The sequence below is a fragment of the Saccopteryx leptura genome, chromosome 12 (genome assembly GCF_036850995.1).
Source record: "Saccopteryx leptura isolate mSacLep1 chromosome 12, mSacLep1_pri_phased_curated, whole genome shotgun sequence".
Classification (NCBI taxonomy): Eukaryota; Metazoa; Chordata; class Mammalia; order Chiroptera; family Emballonuridae; genus Saccopteryx; species Saccopteryx leptura.
The window spans coordinates 40,200,677-40,226,416 of record NC_089514.1 but is presented as its reverse complement, the minus strand read 5'-3'; the positions used below and the strand labels follow the sequence as shown (position 1 = coordinate 40,226,416).

Here is a 25,740-nt window from a genome sequence, read left to right as displayed (position 1 = left end):
AAAATTTATTTTAAAAGCGCCTGGGTGCAGATGGCCTGAGACCAACAAAGGGTGTCAGGCCCCGCTGCCAGGGGGAGCATTAAAGGGGTTGCTGCAGGCATTTGCGGTATGGGGTTGGGTGCACCTGGACGTGCTCAGATTAACACGTTGGTTTGTGGCCTTGGTCACTGACTTGACGATGAGCAGGAGGAGGGGGATTCAGCTGCAGAAACACCTCCTCTGCAAGTTCTTTCTGATGTAGCACAGGCCTAATCAGTGTGATCTTATATGGTGTCCTTGGTAAATCCTGAAGACAGCCAGAGGTCAGGAATGTCGCAGGAACAGCTGGTCCAGGTGCCTCTGGGCCTGTGGCTAGGCTTTCATAAACAACTACTGTGGTTTAGACTCACCTAATGGTCAGGTCCTTCCCCATTGTAAGCTTTTCCAGGCATTCCTGTGAAGGTAAACTTTTTGCTACATTTCAAAGTAAAGACCAGGAAACCAGTAAGAGAGAGAACAGCAAGCACAGTAACTACAACCTCACAGGGGGTGAGAATGTTCTGTTAGGAGCCCTTCCTCCTCCTCTGGGCCTGCACTGTTTTCGTGATGGCAGCTGAGTAGTCATTTTATCTATCACTATTTATCTCCCTATTAGCTTCCCAGAGCGCAGAGAACACATTTCAATTTCCTTGTCAACAGACAGTCATACTCTTTTTACTCTGATTTTCATTCCCTAGTTCCCAGCATAGTGCTTTATACTGAATGGGCACCTAGTAGTTGGTTGCTGATTCCTCTTACTAAGTAAATCAGTGATGCCCCTCAGGGTTAACAGTAGACAGTAACCATGCATGGCACCCAGTGCACCTGAGACCACTGTAAGGGGTACTCTAAGTGTTATTACTTCCTTTTCTACTTTGTTTCTGCACCTTTGCTCCTGGCACCCAGTTAGCAGAGTCTCAAGAAAGTGATCTTCTTACAGCTTTCCTTGCTACTCTTTGTATTATTCTCTTTAGTCCATTTTTCTAAACCTTTACTTCCATTCTGTTGTGGCTTTTTGAGTGGGCACCTGGAGGTTGATTGTGGATAGTAGTGCTATTTGGCTTAGATTTCATAGTCACAAAGGTTCAAAGTAGACTCTAATGTGATTTCCAAATAAGATACACATGACAGATCGGAACAATGTTCTCTGCAACATTACTTATGACATTTAAAAATATAACTGTTAGCCTGACCAGGTGGTAGAGCAGTGGATAGAGCATTGGACTGGGTCACAAAGGACCCAGGTCCGAACCCCAAGGTCACCGGCTTGAGCGCAAGCTCATCTGGCTTGAGCGCAGGTTCACCAGATTGAGCGCAGAGTCACTGGCTTGAGCATGGGATCATAGACGTGACCCCATGGTCGCTGACTTGAGCCCAAAGGTCACTGGTTTGAAGCTAAAGGTCTCTAGTTTGAGCAAGGGGTCACTTGCTCTACTGGAGCCTCCAGGTTAAGGAACATATGAGAAAGAAATCAATGAACAACTAAGGTGTTGCAGCGAAGAGCTGATGCTTCTCATCTCTCTTCCTTCCTGTCCTTATCTGTCCCTCTATCTGTATCTGTCTCTATCTCTCTTGCTAATACACACACACACACACACACACACTAATATATACTAATATATATATACTAATATATATATACTAATATATATATACTAATATATATATAATATATACACACACACACACACACACACACACACACTGCCAGTATATACCTACACACTGCTCACAAAAATTAGGGGACCAGGGAATGTGCAGATACTCCAGTACTTTCAATCTTTTGTATAGTGCATTTTCACCAATGAAATAACAGTTGGTTTTGCATCTCATTTGCATAATCAAACAACTTTCTTTGACTTGTTTGCTCTTCTGATGTTCTTGCTTAATGAAAAAAATCAAATGCTTTTTTTTTTATCACTTCATGTTCATTTTGAAACAGCCCCTAATTTTTGTGAGAAGTATATATTTAACTGTTAATCTCTTTATAACTTTAAAAATCTAAAATATACTGTAATTTGGTAACCCAGTTTTGACATTTCTCCATTTTTCCCCCCATTTTTTGAAAGTCTCAGAAATTAGAATTGGGCAGGCCCTTTCTTAACTTCTGAGATTAACTTTCTATTTTCAATCTTCTGACTCCTTGTTTTCCTGACTGCTTCTTGTTCACACCAACCAGTGGAAGACATGGCTGTTCCCTTGAAAGCCATTAGTGCTACAGTACACCCCTTGTACTTTAAGAAATTCTCTTCCTTGACCATGTACCAGTAATTTTAAAAAGATTGAGATCACTTACAGTGAACAAAAGAGTATTGGATCACTTGTCAGAACTCATTTATAGAATTTGAGCAAAACAAAGCAGGAGGGGCAATAGCTGTTACCTTCAGTTGTATAAAGCCCAGTACAACTTCAGTCAGTCAGCTAAGCTCATAGTTGCTCCTACTTTCCTGACAAGGAGTTGGTGGTGACTAGCAGAGCAAGTGAGATTTGATTAGACAATCAAAAGGTTGTGAATTTTTCTTGTAATTTTTATTGAATTTACTGGGGTCACATGGTTAATCAAATTACATAGGTTTCAGGTTTACAATTCTATGACACATCATCTGCATTGTGTGTTCACTAACCTAAGTCAAGTCTCCTTCCATCATCATTTATTTCCCTTTCACCTTGTGCCCACACACTTTGCCCCCCCCTTCCCTCTGGTAATCACCACATTGTTCTCTGTGTCTATAGGTTTGCTGGTTTGTTTTTGCTTAATCTCTTCAACCTTTTCACTCAACCTCCTCCCCCGCAACCATCTGACAGATGTCCGTCTGTTCTTGGTATCTATGAGTCTGTTTCTATATTGTCTGTTAGTTTATTTTGTTCATAAGAGTTCACATATAAATGAAACCATATGGTATTTGTCTTTCTCTTGAAGTGTAGAAAAGAAAGGCTCTTAACATGAATAATTTTTGGCAAAACTTACTTTTTCTAAAACAAAGAGACTTTTAGCTGAACTTAGCTTTTTTCTGAAAAGACTCTCTATTCCTGACCTTGAGGCTTATTTCCCAAACTGTGGCCTTGGGCTAGCTTTGCAAAGTAGCAGTTGTTCTCAGAATATTTCTCCCTGAATTAACCCTATAGATAAACATTGTAAGAAAGCTTGTTTCACTGCTTTGTTTTACTGCTATGCTTCCTCTCTCCCCATTCCTCAGTCAGTATGTAATTTTCCCCTTAAAAGCCAGCCCCAAACTGTGTTTCCCACCACATTGATTTGAATGACTTAGGTCTCGATGCGGTCTGCACAGCCAGTTAATTAAAAACTCCTTCATTTGGCTAATTGATTGATTGGCAAGACGTTTGTTTCTTGCTGTTCCAATACAACATATTAATGGAGGCCCCAGCGAGATAAGAGTCCTTTGGACTCATTTGTCTTTTTGTCTTTGCAACACAAGTGGGCTGCTGATCTCCTTGGCCTGACTTCCAGGAGCAGAAACCAAGCAGGGGAGGCACCACCTGAGATGTTCCAGGGCCCCACTGGTCTTTTCTGTCTGGCTGACAGTCAGCCGCAGACAATCAGTATGCCCATCCACCCATTTGGAGTCATCAAGAAATCCTCTGGAGGTAAGCAGAGCAGATTTTTAATCTGTTCCATTTGTGGTTTGTTTGTTTGTGGCTAGCCATCTGTACTATTGTGATCGAGGGAGGATCAGACGTGATTGAAGTTACACAATAGGCTCTCCAGTGCCAAGATGTTGGCAGAGGGTTATTTGGAAGAGGGATTTGTGTGTTCTTGGGAGGACAGTTACTGGGACTGAGTCCCATCTCAAGCTTCCTAGGACACATTTCGATTTGCTCTCATATGTTTGCCCTCTGCTTGTTGTGCTGCTTTTGTTTGTTTTTACAGGATATCCTAAAAGACATCTCCTAGTTTGGTCCCTCTTCGGGTTTCCTTCCTGCATTCTTCACCAGATAGAGGACCTGTATTTTCAAGGGTCCCTCTCTGATTTTACTCCTGTCGAGATCTCGGTCTTTACTTTTGTTTTGTTACTCTGTCTCTGTGTTGAAAACCCCTCAGTGACTGTGTGAACAAGGAGCTCAGGTACCTGAGCCTGAGTTTCCAGTCTGTGGTTCTTCTCAGGATGGGCACCCCCTTCCCTTTTGTCTGAGAGTTCTCTGTCCTTTGGTTCTCCAATGGGAGATATTTTAGAAAACTGGCACAAACCTCAGTTCATGATCCCTTTTGTAATCTTGGGAAGTTAATTTGTACTCATATTGTTTATAACAATGGTAGAAGGGCAAATAAGAGTCAAACTCCTCTTGAGTGTATACTTAAGAATTACAAAATTGGATTTTCTGATGATGATAGTGTAAAAGTAAGCAAAGGGAGACTTAGAACTCTTTGTGAACTAAAATGGCCATCCTGTAGGGCAGGGGTCCCCAAACTTTTTACACAGGGGTCCAGTTCACTGTCCCTCAGACCGTTGGAGGGCCGCCACATACAGTGCTCCTCTCACTGACCACCAGTGAAAGAGGTGCCCCTTCTGGAAGTGTGGGGGGGGGGGAGGCAGATAAATGGCCTCAGGGGGCCGCATGCAGCCTGTGGGCTGTAGTTTAGGGATGCCTGCTTTAGGGTAAAGTGGCCAAACCAGGGCTCATTAGATCCTAGAGATGTCAGAGCTGTGTGGAATGTAATAGCTAAGCCTCTGGGCTGCCCTGACTAGTTCCTGTATATAGATCAGTGAAGGGCTCTAGTAGAGAATCCCCCTCCCTGGATGAAAGGCTGTGCTGTCAGAGACGGTCATCATGTTTTGTTAGCAACAGCCCCAACAGCAGACAAGAAGGTCCCTGTTTTCCAAGCTGTTCAGGGAGATTCAGGATTTCCCCCTCCATATCTTCCTCCTCTGTTGGCTCCATCCACTAGGGAGAAGCCTCAGTCTCTAACAGGACTGTTAGAATCTATGCTGTACACACGTTACCCCACCTGGGACGATTGCCAGCAGCTTTTAGTTACTTTGTTTACTACTGAAGAGAGAGAAAGAATCACATCAGAGGCAAGAAAAGCTGTCATGCTTGGGAGAAATAGCTCTGAGGAGGACAAGCAGGACCACCCTGAGAAGATGTTCCCCATTGTCTGGCCTAAGTGGGACCTTAACACTCCTGTCAGATGGGAAGCTTTGAACACTTTCACCAGTTTCTGTTAGCCGGGATCAGGGAGCTGCTAAGAAACTCATTAATCTGTCTAAGGTGTTGGAGGTTATCCAAGGCCCCCAGGAAATTCTCTCAGCTTTCTTAGAGAGACTGCAAGAAGCTGACAGGGTCTACACACCTCTAGACCCTGAAGCACCAGAGAATGCTAGGGCAGTTAGCTTAGCTTTTTTTTTTTTTTTTTTTTTTTGTATTTTTCTGAAGCTGGAAATGGGGAGAGACAGTCAGACAGACTCCCGCATGCGCCTGACCAGGATCCATCCGGCACGCCCACCAGGGGCGATGCTCTGCCCACCAGGGGGCGATGCTCTGCCCCTCGGGGCGTCGCTCTGCCGCGACCAGAGCCACTCTAGTGCCTGGGGCAGAGGCCAAGGAGCCATCCCCAGCGCCCGGGCCATCTTTGCTCCAATGGAGCCTTGGCTGCGGGAGGGGAAAAGAGAGACAGAGAGGAAGGGGGGGGGTGGAGAAGCAGATGGGCGCTTCTCCTATGTGCCCTGGCCGGGAATCGAACCCGGGTCCCCCGCACGCCAGGCCGACACTCTACCGCTGAGCCAACCGTCCAGGGCCTAGCTTAGCTTTTGTGTCACAGTCCACTCCAGATATTAGGAGGAAGCTACAAAAATTAGAAGGCTTCCTGGGGATAGTGATTTCCCAATTGTTAGAAATAGCTCAGAAAGTTTATAATAATAGAGACACCCTTGAGGAGAAACAGACTAAGAAAATGACAAAGGTAGTTGTAGCTGGTTTAGAACACCAAAATAAGAAGAAAAAGGAAGCCTAAGTTAAGCAGAAATCAATGTGCTTATTATAAAGAAGAAGGACACTGGAAGAAAGATTGTCCAAAGCTGAAAAGAAAGTCACAGAAGACCCCAAGAATCCTTAATCTAAAGGAGGGCTGACGGGGCAGAGATCCATACCTGTTAGCCTTTCAGGTAGGAGGCTACCTGGTAGACTTCCTCACTAGCACTAGAGCTTCCCACTCTGTTCTCACTGCCCTCCTAGAACTTCTCTCAGGGGAGCAAGTAATCATATTAAAAGACTGTTAGAAACTGGTATTCTTGTTCCTTGCCAATCCCAATGGAATACTTCTTTACTGCCTGTCCAGAAGCCAGGCATCAAAGACTATCATCCAGTCCAGGATTTACGAGAGGTAAATACACAGGTTGAGACAATATACTCAATTGTGCCTAACCCCTACACCCTTTTAAGCCTGTTGTCACCGGACTTGAAATTTTACACTGTCTTAGATTTGAAAGATACTTTCTTCAGTATTCCCCTGGCCTCTGCCATCCTTGCCTTTGAGTAGAATGACCCAGAGGCAGGCATTTCAGGACAACTAACCTGGACCAGATTACCTCAGGGCTTCAAGAATTCACCGACCCCCGCCCTGGCCGGTTGGCTCAGCGGTAGAGCGTCGGCCTAGCGTGCGGAGGAGCCGGGTTCGATTCCCGGCGAGGGCACACAGGAGAAGCGCCCATTTGCTTCTCCACCCCTCCGCCGCACCTTCCTCTCTGTCTCTCTCTTCCCCTCCCGCAGCCAAGGCTCCATTGGAGCAAAAATGGCCCGGGCGCTGGGGATGGCTCTGTGGCCTCTGCCTCAGGCGCTAGAGTGGCTCTGGTCGCAACATGGCGACGCCCAGGATGGGCAGAGCATCGCCCCCTGGTGGGCAGAGCATCGCCCCATGGTGGGCGTGCCAGGTGGATCCCGGTCGGGCGCATGCGGGAGTCTGTCTGACTGTCTCTCCCTGTTTCCAGCTTCTACCAACCCCCTTTGAGGTGGCATTACATCAGGACCTAATCGCCTTCCGCCAGGCACATCCAGAATGCACACTGCTACAGTATAGATGATTTGCTTCTAGCTGTGTAAACGGAGGTAAGCTGCTGCACAGCCACTGAGGGACTTCTACAAACACTGCAGACTCTAGGGTACCGGGTGTCAGCTAAGAGAGGCAGTCCTTCAAATTCCAGCCCCCACTAGGAAGAGACAAGTTCAAGAATTTCTCAGGGCAGTTGGATATTGCAGGTTGTGGATCCCTAGGTTTGCAGAGATAGCCAAGCCTTTATACTCCTGTACAGCAGGAACCCAAGAGTTAATTTGGACAGATAAGGAACAAGAAGCTTTTGAAACCCTCAAGAAGGCCCTCACTGAGGCCACTGCCCTGGCTTTGCCAGACATTACAAAGCCTTTCCAGCTCTTTGTTCATGTAAGCAAGGGAATGGCAAAGGGATTTTGACCCAAACTTTAGGGCCATGGCCATGGAAAAGGCCTGTAGCTTACCTCTCTAAGCAGCTGGATGGCCTGTTGCATCTAGATGGCCAAACTGTCTCAGAGCCATAGCAACCACTTCCATACTAGTGAGGGAGGCAGATAAACTAACCACAGGGCAATAATTGTTCCTGAAAGCCCCATATGCAGTAGAGACTTTGCTTAGAGGAACTCCAGAAAGGTAGATAGCTAATGCTAGGATCACACAGTATTAAGCCCTGCTCATAGATCAGCCTCACATTAAGTTTGTTCAGATGCAGGATCAACCCAGCAAGCCTGATGCCTGACAAAGAACCAAGCATCCCCTTGCATGACTGCCCTGAGGTGCTGGACTCTGTTCAAACTGCAAGGCCAGACCTTACTGATGTACTCCTACCTGATGCGGAAAAAACAGCTATTCACAGATGGCAGCAGTTTTGTCCTAGATAGGGTTTAATATCCTGGAACGGCTGTAGTGACTCCTGATAACACCATCTAGGCCCAAGCCTTGCCCCAGGGGACCTCGGCTCAGCAGGAAGAACTTAGTATTCTCACCCAGGTGTTGAGGTGGGCCAAAAGAAAGAAGACCAACATTTACACTGAGAGTAGGTATGCTTTTGCTACTGCCCATGTTCATGCAGCAATCTATAAGGAGAGAGGATTCCTGACATCTGCTAGTAAGGACATTAAAAACAAAGATGAGATTTTAGCTTTACTAGAAGCCATTCAGTTGCCACAAACTGTAGCGCTTATTCATTGCCCAGGACAACAGAAAGGGGACTCAAAAGAAGCAAAAGGAAATTGGGCAGCAGATAAGGCAGCCAAAGAAGTCGCTTTAAAACCACTAGGGCCTTTAGAAATCTTAGTGACTTGACCAGAATGCTTGTTGCCAGAGAGGCCTTTTTATAACCAAGTAGAGGAGCTTTCCCAGGTGAACATTAGGAGATAGATTTTACTGAGATAAAGCCACCAGCACAGGGATATAAGTATCTATTAGTTTTTACTGACACCTTTTCAGGATAGGTAGAAGCTTTCTCTACTAGAAATGAGACCGCAGTAACAGTTGTTAAGAAATTGCTGTATACCAAGGCTCCATTGGAGCAAAGATGGCCCGGGCGCTGGGGATGGCTGTGGCCTCTGCCTCAGGCGCTAGAGTAGCTCTGGTCGCAACATGGCGATGCCCAGGATGGGCAGAGCATCACCCCCTGGTGGGCAGAGCGTCGCCCCTGGTGGGCAGAGCATCGCCCCTGGTGGGCGTGCCGGGTGGATCCCGGTCGGGCGCATGTGGGAGTCTGTCTGACTGTCTCTCCCTGTTTCCAGCTTCAGAAAAATGGAAAAAAAAAAAAAAAAGAAATTGCTGTATAAAATCATTCCCAGATTTAGCTTGCCCATTAATATTAGGTCTAATAATGGGCCTGCATTTGTATCTAAGGTCTCACAGCTAGTAGGAAAGGAACTCAACATTAATTAGAAGTTACATTGTGCTTACTGGCCTCAGAGCTTGGGACAAGTTGAAAGAATGAACCAAACTTTGAAAGAAGTCCTAACTAAATTCATTTTAGAATCTGGTGAAAACTAGACTGACTTTACTCCCCCCTAGTTTTTCTAGAAGCTAAATACACCCCCTACTAGGAAACATTCACCCACGTAGAATTGTATTAGGCAGGGCGACACCCCTTCGCCCTAGGCTTCCTTGCAGACCCCCTTGGAGATGGTGCAAACAGATCCCACCAACCCCTGTAAGGATGACATGCCCTGCTCCAACCACAAACCGGAAGCCGGCTGGTCTACACATGCACGACAGAAGCTTAATGAACCTTGCCGTGGGACTCCTTTATAATTAAACTTTGGGAAGGAGGGGAGCTTGGGTCGGGGGAAGGCCAGAGTGAGTCATCTTAATACATGTGCTGCTATGAGTCATAAAGAAGGGAGGTATAAGTCCTTTCACTAAGAGAGAAGCTACAAGGTAAATGAAAAATATACATGTACTCATAGCTACCCCTGTAAAGTAACCTATAAATATTAATCATGTGTCTGACAAGCTACCTAGAGGGAGGACACCTCTAAAAAGAAGCATATTTTTAAATAAAATTACTTATTACTAACTTAACTTGTCACTAAAGGTTAGGATCTTTAAAAATTAAGAGTTCTGATTAAAAAGGGATTGTATAGTTTTGATAATAGAAGGTGTAAGGTATACTTTTAAGAAAAGAGAAAAACTAAGTTGATATGAAAGCTAGTTATTTCTGAATAGATAAGAAAGTTCATGAAAGCTAAAGGGTTTACGTAAGCTGCAGAAGGTTTGTGCAGGTTGTAAGCGGTTTGTACGAAGAGAAAAAAGACAGGTTTAGGGAACAGAATAAGCCTCTCATATATTCTAGCAAATGTTATGTATCAAGTTTATTTGTATAAAGGAAATAGTTTTACAAAATAGAAGAGGCTTAGATTTACTTTGCCTTCAACAAGGTAGCTTATGTGCAGTGTTAAGAGAAACTTGTTGTTTCTATGCTAATAATTCTAGTGTAATTAAAGAAAGCCTGTCTTTAGTTAGGGCAAACATATAAAAGAAAAGAAAAAGAATTTGAACAATCAGAATTAGTTCCAAAGAATGTTTAATTAGTCACCATAGCTCACTACCCTTTAGTCTACAGCAATTGGTCCTCTTACTTTAATTTTAACTTGTCTATAGTAGGACCATGTTTAATCAATTTTATAACAAGATTTGATCAAGAAAGGATAAACTCTATCAAATTAATAGTAATCAGAAATCAATACACCAATATAAGAGGATAGCATCGAAAATGAAAATAAATCAATGATTTGATTAAAATTTAATTAAAACCAGTAGGGAATGAAGTGTAGAAAAGAAAGGCTCTTAACATGAATAATTTTTGGCAAAACTTACTTTCTCTAAAACAAAGAGACTTTTAGCAGAACTTACTTTTTTCTGAAACGACTTTCTATTTCTGGCCTTGAGGCTGGTTTCCCAGACTGTGGCCTTGGGCTAGCTTTGCAAAGTTGCAGGTGTTCTCAGAATGTTTCTCCCCGAATTAACCCTAAAGATAAACATTGCAAGAAAGCTTGTTTCACTGCTATGCTTCCTCTCCTCCCCATTCCTCAGTCAGTATGTAATTTTCCCTTTAAAACCCAGCCCCAAACTGTGTTCCCTGCCGCATTGATTTGAACAACTTAGGTCTCCTTGCAGTCCTTACAGCCGGTTAATTAAAGACTCCTCAATTTCTTAATTTGGCTAATTGATTGTGTGGCAAGACGTTTGTTTCTCGCTGTTCCGATACAACACTCTGACTGGCTTATTTCACTTAACGTAATATACAGTGTGTCCGTAAAGTCATGGTGCACTTTTGACTGGTCACAGGAAAGCAACAAAAGACGATAGAAATGTGAAATCTGCACCAAATAAAAGGAACACTCTCCCAGTTTCATACCTATTCAGTGCAGTTTGATGTGGGCTCACGCACAGATTTTTAGGGCTCCTTAGGTAGCTATCCCGTATAGCCTCTACAGACTCTTCACTGACTGATGGCCTACCAGAACGGGGTTTCTCCACCAAACTGCCGGTTTCCTTCAACTGCTTATCCCACCGAGTAATGTTATTCCTATGTGGTGGCGCTTCGTTATAAACGCGCCTATAGTCACATTGCACTTTGGTCACGGATTCAAATTTAGCGAGCCACAGAACACTGAGCTTTCCTCTGTACCATCCACATCTCTACTGGCATGGCCGTGGGCTGCTCCGCTGTATAGACGGTGTTATGTCATCATCTGCGCATGTGCACATGCCGCCACATCATCCTACAGAAACTGGGAGGGTTTTCCTTTTATTTGGTACAGATTTCACATTTCTATCGTCTTTTGTTGCTTTCCTGTGACTGGTCAAAAGTGCACCATGACTTTACAGACACACTGTACTTCCAGCTCCATCCAGACTGTTGCAAAAGGTAAGATTTTCTTCTTTTTATGGCTGAATTATATTCCATTGTGTAAATGTGCCACAGCTTTTTTAGTCACTCATCTACTGATGGGCACGTGGGCTGCTTCCAAATCTTGGTTATTGCAAATAATGCTGCAGTGTCATAGGAATGCATATATTCTTTTGAAATAGTGTTTTGGGCTTCTTTAGCTATATTCCCATATGTGGAATTGCAGGGTCATAAGGCAGTTTCATTTTAATTTTTTGAGGAAACTACATACTGTTTTCCACAGTGACTGCACCAATCTGCATTCCTTTCAATAGTGCACAAGGGTCCCCTTTTCTCTACATCCTCAACAACACTTGATGATAGCTATTATGACAGGTGTGAGATGATATCTTGTTGTGGTTTTAATTTGCATTTCTCTGATTATTAGTGACATTGAACATCTTTTCATATGTCTATTGGCCATCTGTATGTCCTCTTTGGAGAGTCTGTTCAGGTCCTTCGCCCATAAATTGAATTCTTTTTTTTTTTTTGGTATTGAGTTTTGTAAGTTCTTTATGAATTTTGGATATTAATCCCTTTTCAAATGTAACGGCAAATATATTCTCCCATGCAGTAGGTTGTCTTTTATTTTGTTGATTGTTCCTTTTGCTGTGCAGAAACTTTTAGTTTGATGTAGTCACATTTGTTTATTTTTTCTTTTGTTTCCTTTGCCCAACGAGATATATCAGAAAAAATACTGATAGAAAAACTGTCCAAAATTTTACTGCCTTTGTTTTCTTTTATGATTTTAATGGTTTTGGTCTTACATTTATTTAAGGCTTTAATCTTGTGTATGGTGTGAGAATGTGGTCTTGTTTAATTTTTTTGCACATTTCTGTCCAATTTTCCCACCACCATTTATCTAATAGACTATCTTTACCCCATTGTATGTTCTTGCCTCCTTTGTCAAATATTAATTGACCTTAAAAGTATGGGTTTATTTCTGGGCTCTTTGTTCTGACCCATTGATCATATGTCTGCTTTTATGCCAGTACCATGCTCTTTTGCTTACTATTGTATTGGCTTGTAGTACAGTCTGGTATCAGGCAGAGTTATTCCTCCAAATTTGTTCTTAAGATTGCTGTGGCTATTCGGGGTCTTTTATGGTTCCATATAAATTTTTGAAACATTTGTCCTAGTGTGAAATATGCCATTGGTATCTTGATAGGAATTGCACTGAATCTATATATTGCTTTGGGCAGTATGGACATTTTAATTATCTTAATTTTTTCTATTCATGAACATGATATATGCTTCCACTTATTTGTATCTTTAGTTTCTTTCTTCAATGTCTTATAATTTTCCAAGTACAGGTCTTTTATATACTTGGTTAAATTTATTCCTAGGTTTGTGGGGGTTTTTTGGAAACAACTATGAATGGAATTGTTGTCTTTTTCTTTTATTTGAGAGAGATTGGAGAGAGAGAGACAGACTGGAAGCAACTGTGAATGGATTGTTTTCATTCTTTCTTTTTTTTTTCAGAGAGAGAAAGAGAGGGACAGGCAGGCAGACAGGAAGAGAGATGAGAAGCATTAACTCATATTTGTGTCACTTTAGTTGTTCATTGATTGCTTCTCATACATGCCTTGACCAAGGGTCTCCAGATGAGCCAGTGAGTCCTTGCTCAAGCAGCACCTTTGGGCTCAAGCCACTGATCTTGGACTTCAAGCCAGTGACCTTGGGCTCAAGCCAGCAATCATGGGATCATGTCTGTAATCCCACACTCAAGCTGGTGATCCCACGCTCAAGCTAGTGAGCCAGGGTTCAAGCTGGCTACCTCAGGGTTTCAAACCTGGGTCCTCAGTGTCTCAGGTCAGTGTTGTATCCACTGTGCCACCACCAGTCAGTCTGAATTGACTGTTTCTATAGTTTCCCTTTCTGATAGTTCATTATTCATGTATAAAATGCAACTGAGCCTGACCTGTTGTGGTGCAGTGGATAGAGCATCAACTTGGAATGCTAAGGTCCCTGGTTCGAAACCCCAGACTTGCCTGGTTAAGGCACATATGAGAAGCAACTATGATAAGTTGGTGCTTCCCACTCCCCCTCCTCCCCACCCACCGCACTTTCTGTTTCTCTGTTCTCTTTCTAAAAAAATAATGCAACTGATTTCTGGATATTTATTTTGTTCCCTGCAATTTTACTGAACTCATTTATCAGTTCTGGTAGATTTTTGGTGGAATCTTTAGGATTCTATATGTAGAGTATAATGTCATCTGCAAATATTGATAGTTTTACTTCTTGGTTGCCTTTTATTTCTTCTTCTTGTCTGACTACTGTGCATAGTACTAGGACTTTCAGTACTATGTTGAATAAGAGTGGTCAAAGCAGACATCCTGTTTTGTTCCTGATCTTAAGGGAAACAGTTTTAGTTTTTACCTATTTAATATGATGTTGGCTCCGTGTTTCTCACATATGGCCTTTATTATGTTGAGGTATGGTCCTTCTATTCCCACTTTACTGAGAGTTTTTTTTGTAAAAGAGTGCTGGATTTTATCAAATTATTTTTCTGCATTGATTGATATGCTCATGTGATTTTTATCCTTCATTTTGTTTATGTGGTTTATTGATTAGCAGATATGGTACCAACCCTGCTTGCATCCCTGGAATAAATCCCACTTGATTATGGTGTATGATTTTTCTAATGTATTGTTGGATCTATTCACTAATATTTTGTTGAGGCTTTTAGCATCTATGTTCATCAAGGATATTGGCCTATAATTTTCTTTCTTTGTAGTGTCTTTATCTGGTTTTGGAATTAGGATAATGCTGGCTTTGCAAGATGAGCCTGGAAGCCTTCCTCCTCTTGAATTTTTGAAATAGTTTGAGAAATGTAGGTGTTAGTTCTTCTTTGAATGTTTGGCAAAAATCACCCATAAAACCATCTAGTCCAGGACTGTTTTTGTTTTTTTTTTAATTATTGCTTTAATTTCATTACTTGTAATTGGTCTATTTATGTTTTCTGATTCTACTTGATTCAGTTTTGGAAGTTCATCTGTTTTTAGGAATTTATCCATTTCTTCCATATTGTCCAATTTTTTTGGCATATATAGTTGTTCATAATATTTTCTTAAAATGCTGTGTATTGCTTTGGTGTCAGTTGTTACTTCTCCTCTTTCATCTCTGATTATCTTTTTGGGGACCCTGTTTCTGTTGTCTTGATGGTTTAAGGTTTGTTGATCTTGTTTACCTTTCTAGAACCAGCTCTTGGTTTTATTGATGTTTTGTAGTTTTTTATAGACTCTGTTTTATTTCTGCTCTGATTTTCAGTATTTCCTTTCTTCTACTCATTTTGTGTTTTTTTCTTTTGTTGTTGTTGTTCATTTTCTAGTAACTTTAAGTGTAAGGTTAGATTGTTTATTAGAGATTTTTTCTGTTTCTTGTGGTAGGTCAATAATGCTATGAATTTTCCTCTTAGGACTGCTTTTGCTGTGACTCATTGATTTTGGGTTGTGTTTTCATTTTTATTTGTCTTGAGATATCTTTTGATTTCTTCTTTGATCTCATTAACTCATTCATTGTTTAGTAGCATGTTATTTAAACTCCGTGTGTTTGTGTGTTTTTCAGTTTTATTCTTGTGATTGATTTCTAGTTTCATACCATTATGGTTAGATGAGATGTTTGAGATGACTTCAGTCTTCTTAAATTTATTGAAAGTTGTCTTGTGCAGCCAACTAAATGGGAAATGATATTTTCAAACAACAGCTCAGATAAAGGCCTAATATCCAAAATTTACAAAGAACTCATAAAACTCAACAACAAACAAACAAACAATCCAATAAAAAAATGGGAAGAGGACATGAACAGACACTTCTCCCAGGAAGAGATACAAATGGCCAACAGATATATGAAAAGATGCTCAGATTCATTAGTTATTAGAGAAATGCAAATCAAAACTACAATGAGATACCACCTCACCCCTGTTAGATTAGCTATTATCAACAAGACGGGTAATAGCAAATGTTGGAGAAGCTGTGGAGAAAAAGGAACCCTCATTCACTGTTGGTGGGACTGTAAAGTAGTACAACCATTATGGAGGAAAGTATGGTGGTTCCTCAAAAAACTGCAAATAGAACTACCTTATGACCCAGCAATCCCTCTACTGGGTATATACCCCAAAACCTCAGAAACATTGATACGTGAAGACACATGTAGCCCCATGTTCATTGCAGCACTGTTCACAGTGGCCAAGACATGGAAACAACCAAAAAGCCCTTCAATAGAAGACTGGATAAAGAAGATGTGGCACATATACACTATGGAATACTACTCAGCCATAAGAAATGATGACATCAGATCATTTACAGCAAAATGGTGGGAACTTGATAACATTATACGGAGTGAAATAAGTAAATCAGAAAAAAACAAGAACTATATGATTCCATACATTGGTGGAACATAAAAACGAGACTAAGAGACATGGACAAGAGTGTGGTGGTTACCAGGGGTGGGGGGAGGGAGGACATGGGAGGGAGGGAGGGAGAGAGTTAGGGGGAGGGGGAGGGGCACAGAGAACTAGATAGAGGGTGGCGGAGGACAATCTGACTTTGGGTGAGGGGTATACAACATAATTTAATGACAAAATAACCTAGACATGTTTTCTTTGAATATATGTACCCTGATTTATTAATGTCATCCCATTACCATTAATAAAAATTTATTTAAAAAAAAGAAAAAAGAAAAGAAAATTGTCTTGTGTCCTATCATGTGATGTATTCTAGAAAAATATTTCATGCGCACTTGAAAAAAATGTATATTCTTTTGCTTTGAGGTCAAATGGTCTGAAGGTGTCAATTAAAGCCATTTAATCTAGTGGGTCATTTAAGGCCCCAGTGTCTTTGTTGATATTCTGTCTGGAAGGTCTATCCATTTATGTCACAGGGGGTGTTAAAATCCCCTACTATGAGTATATTGATTGATTTCTCCCTTTATGTTCTCAAGATTTGCTCTACATATTTAGGTGCTCTCATGGTGGATGCATGAATGTTTACAAAGGTAATATCCTCTTGTTTAATTACTCCCTTTGCTATTAGTAGTGCTCTTCTTTGTCTCTTTGTTTTAAGGTCTTTTTTTATCTGATAAGTATTGCTACCCCAGATTTATTTTTTCATTTCCATTTGCATGAAATATCTTTTATTTTTAGTCTCTGTGTATCCTTTATCCTGATATAGGTCTCTTTTAGATAGCATATACAGTGGTACCTTGAGATACGAACAGACCAACATACAATTTTTTTTAAGATATGAGCTGTGACTTGGTCTGTATTTTTGTTCGAGGTCTGAGTGAAATTCCGAGATACAAGTCGTGATTTGGGAAGCTGCTGCTAGTTGGTACATTGGCGCACGGGTCCAGTATCGGCAGTTTGATATACGAGTTGACTGATTTACGAGCTTGGTTACAGAACAAATTAAATTCATATCTCAAGGTACCACTGTATATGGGTCTTATTTTCCAATCCATTCTGCTGCCCTGTGTTTTTTGATTGGAGCATTTAAGCCATTTACATTTGAAGTGATTATTGATGGATATATATTTACAGTGGTCCCTTGTCTATCACGGGGGTTAGGTTCCAGAACCCCCTGCAATAGGCGAAAATCTGCAAAGTAGTGACCTTATATTTATTATTTATATGTATTTTAAGGCTTTATAAACCCTTCCCACACTCTTATAAATCTTTCCTACACTGTTTTTAACCTTTCCCACACTCTATAAACACTTCCTATGCTCTTAAACTGGCGAACCTTTTTATAAAAACCACCCACTTTTGCAGTGCTGGTCAACATGATCCCTCCCGCCCACTAGGGGACATTCCAGCTTTCATGGTGGGCCAATTGTAGCGCCATTTGGTTGCTCCAAAACTGCCCACCATGAAAGCTGGAATGCCCACTACTGGGCCGGAGGGACCGGGTTGACCATCACTGCAAAAGTGGGTGGTTTTTGCCCTGGCCGGTTGGCTCAGCGGTAAAGCGTCGGCCTAGCATGCAGAGGACCCGGGTTCAATTCCCGGCCAGGGCACACAGGAGAAGCGCCCATTTGCTTCTCCACCCCTCCGCCGCGCTTTCCTCTCTGTCTCTCTCTTCCCCTCCCGCAGCCAAGGCTCCATTGGAGCAAAGATGGCCCGGGCGCTGGGGATGGCTCTGTGGCCTCTGCCTCAGGCGCTAGAGTGGCTCTGGTCGCAACATGGCGACGCCCAGGATGGGCAGAGCATCGCCCCCTGGTGGGCAGAGCGTCGCCCCTGGTGGGCGTGCCGGGTGGATCCCGGTCGGGCGCATGCGGGAGTCTCTCTGACTGTCTCTCCCTGTTTCCAGCTTCAGAAAAATGAAAAAAAAAAAAAAAAGTGGGTGGTTTTTATAAAAAGGTTTGCCATCATGGTCTTAAACACTTCATACACTCTTAAACCTATGTAATTTTAACAACATATAAAATTCTATATAGGTACTCTCCAGTAGTATTTTATTTCAATTTAATGTTCTTTTAATATGTTTTAATTAATATTTTTATATTGTTTTCAATTTTTTAGGCTAGAAAATGCTTATTTTACTGCAAAAATAATTAAAATAATATATAAAAATACCTATATACTGCAAAATCCCATGAAATAGTGAAAAATCTGTGATACAAAATTAGATATATACAATTTAAAAATCTGCAATACAGTGAGACCGTGAAAAGTATTGCCATTTTATTTTTAATAATTATGTTCCTCTGGGCTTTTTTTTTTTCCTACTTTTTCTTCTTAAAGAAGACCTTTTAACATTTCTTGTAATATTGGTTTGGTGATAATGAACTCCTTTAGTTTTTCTTCTCTGGGAAGCTGTTCATTTCTCCTTCAAATTTAAATGATAGCCTTGCTAGATAAAGCATTGGTTTTAGGTTTTTGCTTTTCATCACTTTGAATATTTCATGCTAATCCCTTCTGGCCTGAAATGTTTCTGTTGAGAAATCAGCTGACAGTCCCTTTTAGGTAACTAAGTGTCTTTGGCTGCTTTTATGATTTTCTTTTTGTCTCTAACCTTTGCCATTTTAATTATGGTGTGTCTCAGTGTGGGGCTCTTTGGGTTCATCTTGTTTGGGGCTTTCTGCACTTCCTGGACATGTATGTCTTTTTTCTTCATCAGGTTCGAGAAGTTTCCAGCCATTATTTATTCAAACAGATTCTGGATTCCTTGTTTTCTCTCTTCTCCCTCTGGTAACCCTATGATTTGGATGTTGTTATGCTTCATGTTGTTCTAAAGTTCCCTTAAACTATCCTCATTTTTTTAAATTCTTTTTTGTTTTTGCTGCTCTATTTGGGTGCTTTCTGCTACCTTGTCTTTCAAATCGCTGATTTGATTCTCTGTTTCATTTAACCTACTGTTTATTCCTAATAGTGTAGTCTTCATTTCAGATATTGTATTCTTCATTTCTGACTGGTTCTGAAGGGAGCTATGTATAAAGAAATCATGTAATTGGATAACTATAGCATTGTTTTATGTTTCTCAAGAGTAATAAAATGGTCTGATCATTTTATTGAGAAGATAAGACTTTGTTATGCACTCACAACCCATATTTTTTTAATTTTTTTTCCAAAAAAGATAACTGTTCAATACCAGTGAGTTCAAAACCTGAGTTTTGCCGATAAACACATTCTTTTCTTTTTACCCACGAATTCAGCAATCATTTTAGAAAAATCTAAAAATTCCTCTAAATTTAGATTTACAGAAAAGCTGCAAAGTACAAAGAATTCGTGTATACACTTCACCCAGTTTCTCCTAATGCTAACATCTGTATAACCAAGATATGTTTATCAAAACAAAGAGTTAACATTGGTATATTACTATTAACTAAACTATAGAATTTTTCAAACTTCATCAGTTGTCCACTAACGTCTTTTTACTGCTTCAGGGTCCAATCCAGGATGCCACATTTAATATAATGAGATCTTTTCTGAAGTTCTGGTGTGTGCTCCCATAGCCTTGGTGCCTACTTGCCCTAAGTGTAAGTTTGTGGACATCAAGGAAGCTCTCTAGTTGCTATATAGCCCTTTAGAGCTGTGGGACAATCAGTGGTTAACAGCGAGGATATATTATCAGATTTCTGGGTAAATCTTCCCTTTACATTGTGACCTGCAGCAAAGGGTTGAACCCTTCCATCTTTTAATTTTTATTTTTCAGAGAGGAAATGAGAGCTGTAGTGAGATTTCAACTTTATTATCTCTAGAGATCATTAGAGTACTAAGGAAGACAATTTCACTGATGAAAGGAAAGAAATATGAAACTTGGGAATAGAATTCTAGAAAGCAAATAAAATGCAATTTTTAACTACTGAAAATCATGTGGGGCAAAGGTCATGCTAATCCTTTCTGCATGGATCCAATTTTAATCTACTTGTGGCTGAAGTGAACACTGCTATTATCACTATTTTAAGTTTAGCTCACATTTAAGCAATGAGTAGAGATTAATTTTATAATAATTATCTCAAGTATTGTTATTAGGTTGCCAAAGAAATAAGGCTTATTATATAATAGCTTCAGAAATAAGATAACTTGGAGTATATATAGTATTTGGCATTTTTCTGAGACCTTTCATCATCATTTTTCTCACATGACCCTTCATTTAAGGGAGGATATATGAATTATCTTCCGCATTTTGCCAAGAGGGATGCTCAGCAGTAAGAAAATATATCATGAAAGGCCACATAAAGGAAGTGACACAGCACTGAAGCTTGAGAGATGTGAAGGGAGTTACTCAGATGGATGGAGAGTTCCCTGAAGAGGTGTAGCAGAAAGTGAGGTGATAGAGGAGAGGGGGCTTTTTGTGTGTGTGTGGAACCAAATACATCCATATGTCTGGTGCTTTGGGTATGAGGAGCAGTACAGAGGCAGTGGGGCGGAGGGGGGTGCACTTTACATGCCAAGCTAGGAACTTGGACTTGATTCTCTGACAGTTGAGTTTCTTTGAGGCAAAGAGTAACATGATCAGATTTCAGTTTAGGAAGATCATTATGACAATACTATAGAAAGTGAAACTTGAAAGGCCTTCAGCAGGTAGGTTCAAAATAGCTGATATTTTCAAAACCTGTTGGCCATGAGATCTCGGGTCCCAGACGTGGTGTTAATGAGCAACAGGGGACAGCCAGTTTGACATGAGCTGCACAATACTGCTTGCAGCAAAGCCAGATTTAGATGCAGAAACCTTGGTTCCTGCCTTGGCTCTGTCGGATCTATAATTGTTCTGGAGCATCACCATTTCATTCCCTTTGAGAGTATTTGTATAGCATCGACTTGACATATATCCGTGTTGCTGGAGTACTTTGGACTACAAATCAGGACTTAGGAATGAAGACAAATGTGAAGCTGTTACAAGCCAGTCCTAGAATCATATCCAGTGGGGGAGGGTTCAGCAGGTAGCCAAAGCTGGATAGGAGGGTGGATATTGGGATTTTACAATCCAATTCTGAGCCACTTCTATAATATTATAAGTAATTATTCCAAGGACTTCCACATTTTATTGTCTCTCTGGAAAGCACAGTGTCACAAAGATTTAAACAAAGATTTCAAAATTAATACTATATTATACCCAGGCTCTCTCTTGAAGTCAGGTGAGAAGCAAAGCAAAATGTCCACTAATTCTATGTGGATGGTTTGTTTACTCTATTTGCAGGCGCAGAGAATTGACTTCCTGCCAGAGAGAGAACAGGGCATGAAGGATCTGGGACAGTGAAAAGTGCTTTGTTTTTTAACATGCCAGACAGGATCTCCTTAGGATCTGAATTTCCTGTGTTTCACATAGGAAACCCAAAGAAATGCACAGTAGTCATTCCCTCCTGATTCCTGACCTGTAAATTTTGTGCCAGGACCACCATGATCTTCTGAGTGACATCATAGCATTTATTATGAGAAAATCAATCACCAGAGATGACCACTTTTAATGTTGACCATCACATAACTAGGAAGTCTGCAATCTGATAAAAAATGAGAATCTTCTAACAAAGAACGGAAATAAATGCTTGAGTAGAAGCTGGCCAGGAAAATTCTGATGCTCGTGAAATGATGGCAATGAAGTTTGTTTATAATTTCTCTAGGAGGCAGAGTAAAGTATTTTATGCAGTAGCTTGATCTCTAGTAAGTTAACTATAAATGTAATTTTTGCAAATGGGATTTTACTTTAATACACTTCAGGACTTAGCCAGTCATTTTTAGATAAAGGATTTTTGGGGAGAACTTTGTGATCAATCTACGCTTCATAGGTTTGTATTTTTTATACTCTCTCAACCTGTTTAACATAACAATCATTTGTAATTTTTTTTTTTTACAAGCTGAATACATTGGTCTTTGCTTTCTGAAACAGTTTTTTGACTTGTTCTTTTCCTTCAGGGAAATGCAAGGTTTTTTGTTTGTATTTAAACTCTTCTGCTTTCTTATTTCAATCTCTCTCTCTCTTTCTTTTCCATTTCCTATAATGACCAAATGATGAGAAGGCTAGGAATTTTGAGGAAAGCCCAACCACCCCACCACCTGCCTATGAAAAGATGCATACATCCTACTGTGCTGTCATGTGGATCCTGAAATACCATAGCAATACATTCTTTATCTTACATTAACAGCTTTGTTTTTAAAATACAAACACCCTGGAGAATTATTGCATTAATTGGTCTATTATAGCATAACAGTTAACGGAAAATGATTTCTTTTTCTCCTGGCAGTAAGAAAAATGGGAGTTTCAGTGGGAGTGTAGGAAAAAAAGAGTAATTTTGCAATCTGGGGTGCCAACGCAGGAGGACAGGCTTAACTAAAGGACAAAGTTTCAGGCTGCCAAGAAGTTGCAGTAGGGATAATGAAAGCCTGGAAAGTATGGTCATTGTTTTATGTTTCTAAAGCTCCTCAAAGGTTGACTAGGTCAGCCAGATCTCTTGGTGGTTGATAGACATCACTTTAATTCAGGATCCTCTTTCTTTTTGGTTATTTAAGAATACCCATTTCCTGATTGCCTGCCTCATGCAATAAAAAGCTACTGTCTTTTCTAATACCTCCATAGATTCTTGTGTTTGAATACATGCCAGGGACTAAAATAAATGCATACAGCTGTTTTCTTGGTGAATTGCAGTAGTCTAAGTACAGGTTTTAATTTTGTAGATATAGGTAACTTAAAATTTCCTTGTTCTTAATTTGGTTTTTAATTTGGGGATAAAATGAATTTCCATAGGGTCTGGAAGACTCTCAAAAAGGTTGTCCTTAGTAAAGGAAATGTTTACCTCATGTTCTTTTTTTCTACCATTCCCCAACCCCCTTCATCTGGATTGCTCTGACCAGGGGATAAAAGAAGAAAGAACTTGTTAACCATTCCCCAACCCCCTTATCCAGTTAATGATATCCCCATCTCTCCCTTCCCTCTTCGCATGGCTATTGAAACTAGCTCATGGGGAAAGAGGAAGATTGTATGGTCACCACCCCAGCCAATGGGGCAAGACTCAGCCGAGGGCCCACGTTAGGATTTAAAATATAACCTATACCCCTGCCCGTGTGCTTGCTGGCTTGGTCTTCACTGCGGCAGCATGCCCTTCTGCAGAAGTTATTAAAGTTGCCTTGCTGAGGTATTTGTCTCCATGAATCTTGCTTAATTCCACCCCTGACACTTAGCATTAACGCATATTTCACACATGCTCCCAGACACTCCTCCTCAGAGCCTTTTGAGGAAAGAGTACATTCCTAGTCTCTAGGTTGCATCTCTCCCTTTGAGCTAACCCTGTGGTTCCCACAAATATGTAAAATATTCTGAAGGAGTGGCACTCCTGCACACTCTTGGCAGATTTCCTTTGGCCTCCCCCCCCCCCCAGCCCACTTCCAACATCTGTGGAGCCAGTTATCCCCAGTTTCTTTCTAGTGCGCTGTGGGCAAGGGAATAGGAAGTCATTGAAAGACTTCATCCCACTGACTTCAAGTAGTACTGGAGAAACGATCTTTTGCCTGTCCCTGTAATACCTCTGGGGTCACCAAGGTCAAAACCTGGAGTTCTGCTACCAGAACTCTCCTCTGGCTAAATTTTGATTTTTTTTCTAAAGCATCGGTGTACTGGAAGACTGGCATTGGAGGTGTCTGAAGTCAGCTCTAGCTATAATGTGAACTGCGAACAGGCTGGGTCAGCGGAGGCTCTGAGAACTGCTGCAATGGAGGAGAAGGGATCCGAACTTGGGTCAGGACCCAGACCGAGCTTCCCCTTTGATAGGAGCCACCTGGTGGCAAGTAACATTTTGACCTTGAATTCCCCCTCTCTTGCTGGCATATCTGCTCCCAGCCTTTAACTTTCAAATTAGAAATGTTTATTTATGGTAGCAATGGAAAACAGTGTAGGCTAGCAAAGTCAGCAGAGATTGGAGAACCCATAAAAAATAAGGCAGCAGAAGAGTGTCACCCAAAACTCAATGCTTAAAACTAAAGTTAAACATTAAAAAACCATGAGACCTCCCAAAAAACATCTGCTTAAGAGAGGAAACACACACTCTAAAATTTTCTACCCTGTATTTTTTTGGGGGGGCCTTTTATATTAGGCCATCTTTTATGATGGTCATCTTTTATAAAAAAGCACAACTTTAACTAATGTTAAGATATCTTCTGAGACAATGTGAGATAACGTTAAGTTTTAGTAGGCAGTTGCTGAATCGAAGGAAGGGGTCATTCAGGAGTGCAGTTAGCCCAGTGTGGTCTTCCCTTTTAATTAGAATCCTCACTCTCTGTGGGACTCACCTTTGGCCTGAACTTTGTTGAGCTGCTGGATGAAAGGCATGAGAATTGAACCTCTTTTCCTTCCATTTCTAATCTTAAAGAATCCATTTATTCTTCTTATCAATAGTCAGGACCAGACTCAGAAAATGTTGAGACTTGGGTATGAATAATAATTCCTAACATTATTCGGTTTTCTGTTGTTTGCAAAACATATTTATATGTATTATTGCATTTAGTCCTTTCAATTACAACATCAGGTAGGCATTATTGTCACAAGTTTGCAGCTGGGAAAACGAAAACTTCAAGAGGTTATATAACTGGTCTAAAATCATAGAGAAAGAGAATGTATCTAAGCTCAGGCTTTCTTGCTCCAAGTTCTGTTCCTTCACAATTCATACTGATTCTGAGGAGATGCCACTCGTCTACTATGCTCCCCACACTCTCACTCTGTTAATAGTAACAGTGGTGATAGTGGCTGACACTTGGCATAGTGCCATGATGCAGGGGCATCTCATTTAATCATCATGCCAATCCCATGATACTGACTTTATATCTAAACTTCATTTACAAGTTGATTAAACTGAGGCTCAGAGAGGTTAAGGTATGTTATCCCAGGGTGCATAGCTAGTAAGTGATGGAAACAGGACTCAAATTCAGGCATGTTTCATTCCCTAGCTCTTAGCCACTCCATGACCTTGCTGTGTCCTTAGGTTTCTCTTCAAGGTTTCCAGCAGAAACACACAGGGTGCTCTCAAAAGCAAAAACTGAACTACATTCTTGGGAAGATATAGGATGAACAGTGGGACCTCCAGAACTTATTCCAATGGGAGACACAACTGACCCACGGTGCAAAACAACAACACGTTAGTCAGGAGGGGCATGGAGCTTAGTGTGGTGGATAGGGAAAAGTGGGGCTGACCAGCACATACTCAAGCATTAAGTCCCTCACTAAGGGACTTCTACAGATCCTGTACTCCAGGGGTTGGGAACCTATGGTTCGCGAGCCAGATGTGGCTCTTTTGATGGCTGCATCTGGCTCACAGACAAATCTTTAATAATAATAATAATAAATAACGTTAAAAATGTAAAACATTCTCATGTATTACAACCCATTCATTTCCTACCGCTCATGTTCATGGTTGCGGGTGGCTGGAGCCAATCACAGCTGTCCTTCAGGACAACACCAAATTTTTATTGGATAATGAGTAACGTACATGGGTCATTGTATGGCTGTCATGGAATTACATTTTAAAATATGTGGCGTTCATGGCTCTTTCAGAGCCAGAAAGTTTCCTGACCCCTGCTCTACTCTGAATCATTCATATCTTATAGGAGGATGGGGTGATTGACACCAAAACATCCCTTTCTAGTAGCAATCGATGGCACAGCGAAGGGTGCAATGTCACCAGCTTTGTGGGAAGGCAACACAGACTGGTTGGTTACAAATGTTCCAATACTGAGTAAATCCTGAAAGATAAACTTTGTTGAGGTAAAGCCTATAATACAGTTAAGAGCTACTTAGGGTTTTTCAATTAAAAACAATAAAAAGTCCCCACCCATCTTTCTGAAATATTTAGCTCATATCAATGCTGACTGATGCTGGCAGAG

The 25,740-nt window shown here is 41.0% G+C and overlaps 1 long non-coding RNA gene across 2 annotated transcripts in view; it reads left to right on the top strand.

The window, feature by feature from the left end:
• LOC136383993 (uncharacterized) overlaps positions 1-25,740 on the top strand; it is a 76,376-nt gene that overhangs the window by 2,481 nt on the left and 48,155 nt on the right. For both annotated transcript variants that reach the window (XR_010747509.1, XR_010747508.1), the window contains exon 2: positions 3,456-3,624. This is a non-coding gene — a long non-coding RNA (uncharacterized lncRNA). The remainder of the gene's footprint in view (positions 1-3,455; positions 3,625-25,740) is intronic.